The sequence below is a fragment of the Spermophilus citellus genome (genome assembly GCF_964194105.1).
Source record: "Spermophilus citellus genome assembly, chromosome: 4".
NCBI classification, from domain to species: Eukaryota; Metazoa; Chordata; class Mammalia; order Rodentia; family Sciuridae; genus Spermophilus; species Spermophilus citellus.
Window position 1 is genome coordinate 118526199 of NC_138185.1, and position 4810 is coordinate 118531008.

Here is a 4810-nt window from a genome sequence, read left to right on the forward strand (position 1 = left end):
GAGGGGGGATAGTATAGGATAGGAAAGGTAGCAGAATACAACAGTCACTAATATGGCAGTATGTAAAAATGTGATGTGTAACCGATGTGATTCTGCAATCTGTATTTGGGGTAAAAATGGGAGTTCATAACCCACTTGATTCTAATGTATGAAATATGATATGTCAAGAACTTTGTAATGTTGTGAACAACCAATAAAAAAAAAGAAAATAACCTTGACTACTTACATCTTTATTGATTGTCCTATTTTCTGGATTTTTATATTTATATCTTTTTTAAAAAAAATATCTATTTATTTATTTATTTATTGTGGTGCTAGGAATTGAACCCAGGGCCTTGTGCATGCAAGGCAAACACTCTACTAACTGAGCTATGTCCCCAGCCCCTGATATTAATATTCTTTACTACAAAAATTAAGCTTTGTAATTACTTTATCCTGATTTGTTCACTGTAATTTTTGGTTGCTGGTCTTATCTCCTCAATCAGAGTTAAAGTTGCTTAAGGTAAGAATCTTTCTTCATTAACATCAACATATATCAAGGCTGGGGAGCTCATGAGCCCAAGGTCTATTAGGAGCCCCACTTCAGTGTGAACCTATGCAAACACAGCTCACCAACTGGGAGATCTGCCTGTGCTCCTGATCCCAGGCTTTTTCTTAGAATACTTTTCACCACAGAACTCCAGGCAGCAACTATAAGGCCAGTGGTATTACACCTGAGATAAAAACCCTCTTGCTTTGGATCTAGTTTAACCCTCTAATTTCCAGAAGAGGTAATTAAGGCCCAAAGAGAGCATGACTTGCTCATGGATTACAAGCCAGAATTTGAACCCCTGCTTCTTATTCTTGTTCATCACTCTTTCCTTGCATTGTTAATAGGCTTTACAGGTGCCAAGATCACATTGAGTGCTCAGCATACATCAATGACTTTCTTTTTTTCTTTTTTTTTTGCATCTTAAATAAAACAATAGACATGCAAAAAAGGTATATATTTATGAGACAACATTGTGTGTGTGTGTGTGTGTGTGTGTGTGTGTGTATGGTATTGAGGATTGAATCTGATACCACTTTACCACTGAGCTACAACCCTAGCCTTTTTTTTTAAGATAAAGTCTCACCAGGTTGCCCAGGCTGGCCTTGAACTTGTCAAGTCTGCCCTCAAATTTGCAATCCCCCTCAACTTCCTAGGTTGCTAGGATTAAAGACATATGCCACCATACCCAGCTGATATGGATAAGCCTGTCCATCTCCTCAAACATTTATTGTTTCTTTGTGGTAATAATATTTAAAATCCTTTCTTGTAGTTTTTGAAATACGCAGTATATTACTATAAGTGATAGTCATCTGATTTTCAATAGAACATCAGAACTTCTTTCTTCTATCCAACTCTAACTTAATACCCTTTAACCAACCTTTCCAAATTGCCCTCTCCTGCTTACTTTCCAAGTCTGGTAATCACTATTCTACTCTCAAATTTTATGAGATCAACTTTTTAAGTTCCTTATACAAGTGAGAGCATATGGCACTTATCTTTCTTTGCTAGGCTTATTTCATTTAAAAGAATATCTTCCAGTTCTGTACATGTTGTTACACATCCAGGATTTCATTCTTCTTATGGCTGTATAGTATTCCATTGTATATATGTATTACATTTTCTTTTTTTTAAATTTTTTTATATTGGTTGTTCACAACATTACAAAGCTCTTGACATATCATATTTCATACATTAGATTGAAGTGGGTTATGAACCCCCAATTTTACCCCAAATGCAGATTGCAGAATCACGTCGGTTACACATCCACAATTTTACATAATGCCCTATTAGTAATTGTTGTATTCTGCTACCTTTCCTATCCCCTACTATCCCCCCTCCCCTCCCCTCCCATCTTCTCTCTCTACCCCATCTACTGTAATTCATTTCTCTCCTTGTTTATTTTCCCATTCCCCTCACAACCTCTTATATGTAATTTTGTATAGCAATGAGGGTCTCCCTTCATTTCCATGCAATTTCCCTTTTCTCTCCCTTTCCCTCCCACCTCATGTCTCTGTTTAATGTCAATCTTTTCTTCCTGCTCTTCCTCCCTGCTCTGTTCATAGTTGCTCTCATAATATCAAAGAAGACATTTGGTATTTGTTTTTTAGGGATTGGCTAGCTTCACTAAGCATAATCTGCTCTAGTTCTATCCATTTCCCTGCAAATTCTATGATTTTGTCATTTTTTATTGCTGCATAGTACTCCATTGTGTATAGATGCCACATTTTTTTTTATCCATTCATCTATTGAAGGGCATCTGGGTTGGTTCCACAGTCTAGCTATTGTGAATTGTGCTGCTATGAACATTGATGTGGCAGTATCCCTGTAGCATGCTCTTTTAAGGTCTTCAGGGAATAGTCTGAGAAGGGCAACAGCAGGTTCAAATGGAGGTTCCATTCCCAGCTTTCCCAGGAATCTCCAAACTGCTTTCCAAATTGGCCGCACCCGTTTGCAGTCCCACCAGCAATGTACAAGAGTACCCTTTTCTCCACATCCTCGCCAGCACTTGTTGTTTGACTTCATAGTGGCTGCCAATCTTACTGGAGTGAGATGGTATCTTAGGGTGGTTTTGATTTGCATTTCTCTGACTGCTAGAGATGGTGAGCATTTTTTCATGTACTTGTTGATTGATTGTATGTCCTCCTCTGAGAAGTGTCTGTTCAGGTCCTTGGCCCATTTGTTGATTGGGTTATTTGTTATCTTATTGTCTAATTTTTTGAGTTCTTTGTATACTCTGGATATTAGGGCTCTATCTGAAGTGTGAGGAGTAAAAATTTGTTCCCAGGATGTAGGCTCCCTATTTACCTCTCTTATTGTTTCTCTTGCTGAGAAAAAACTTTTTAGTTTAAGTAAGTCCCATTTGTTGATTCTTGTTATTAACTCTTGTGCTATGGGTGTCCTGTTAAGGAATTTGGAGCCCGACCCCACAATATGTAGATCGGAGCCAACTTTTTCTTCTATCAGATGCAGAGTCTCTGATTTGATATCAAGCTCCTTGATCCATTTTGAGTTAACTTTTGTGCATGTCGAGAGAAAGGGATTCAGTTTCATTTTGTTGCATATGGATTTCCAGTTTTCCCAACACCATTTGTTGAAGATGCTATCCTTCCTCCATTGCATGCTTTTAGCCCCTTTATCAAATATAAGATAGTTGTAACTTTGTGGATTAGTCTCTGTGTCCTCTATTCTATACCATTGGTCCACCCGCCTGTTTTGGTACCAGTACCATGCTGTTTTTGTCACTATTGCTCTGTATTATAGTTTGAAATCTGGTATCGCTATACCGCCTGATTCACACTTCCTGTTTAGAATTGCTTTTGCTATTCTGGGTCTTTTATTTTTCCATATGAATTTCATGATTGCTTTATCTATTTCTACAAGAAATGCCGTTGGGATTTTGATTGGTATTGCATTAAACCTATAGAGAACTTTTGGTAATATCGCCATTTTGATAATGTTAGTTCTGCCTATCCATGAACAGGGTGTATTTTGCCATCTTCTAAGATCTTCTTCTACTGCTCTCTTTAGGGTTCTATAGTTTTGATTGTATAAATCTTTCACCTCTTTTGTTAGGTTGATTCCCAAGTATTTTATTTTTTTTGAGGATATTGTGAATGCAGTGTTTTTCTTCATTTCCGTTTCAGAAGTTTTGTCGCTGATATACAGAAATGCCTTTGATTTATGCGTGTTGATTTTATATCCTGCCACTTTGCTGAATTCATTTATTAGTTCTAGTAGTTTCTTTGTAGACCCTTTTGGGTCTTCTAGGTATAGCATCATGTCATCTGCAAATAGTGATAATTTAAGTTCTTCTTTTCCTATTTTTATGCCTTTAATTTCTTTTGTCTGTCTAATTGCTCTGGCCAGTGTTTCAAGAACTATATTGAATAGAAGTGGTGATAGGGGGCATCCCTGTCTTGTTCCAGATTTTAGAGGGAATGCCTTTAACTTTTGTCCATTCAGAATGATGCTAGCCTGAGGCTTAGCATAGATAGCTTTTACAATGTCAAGGTATGTTCCTGTTATCCCTAGTTTTTCTAATGTTTTGAACATAAAGGGATGCTGTACTTTGTCGAATGCTTTTTCTGTGTCTATCGAGATGATCATATGGTTCTTATCTTTAAGTCTATTGATGTGGTGAATAACATTTATTGATTTCCGTATATTGAACCATCCTTGCATCCCAGGGATGAATCCTACTTGATCATGGTGCACAATTTTTTTGATGTGTTTTTGTATCCGATTTGCCAGAATTTTATTGAGGATTTTTGCATCTAGGTTCATTAGAGATATTGGTCTGTAGTTTTCTTTCTTTGAGGTGTCTTTGTCTGTTTTCGGAATCAGGGTGATGTTGGCCTCATAGAATGAACTTGGAAGAGCTCCCTCTTTTTCTGTTTCCTGAAATAACTTGAAAAGTATTGGTGTTAGTTCCTCTTTAAAGGTTTTGTAAAACTCCACTGTATACCCATCCGGTCCTGGGCTTTTCTTGGTTGGTAGTCTTTTGATGGCTTCTTCAATTTCATCCATTGATATTGGTCTGTTCAAATTGTGTGTATCCTCCTGACTCAGTCTGGGCAGATCATATGACTTAAGAAATTTATCAATGTCTTCACTATCTTCTATTTTATTGGAATATAGGTTTTCAAAAATAATTTCTAGTTGTCTTCTGTATTTCTGTAGCATCTGTTGTGATGTTGCCTTTTTCATCCCGTATATTAGTAATTTGAGTTCTCTCTCTTCTTCTCTTCGTTAGCATGGCTAAAGGTCTGTCGATCTTAT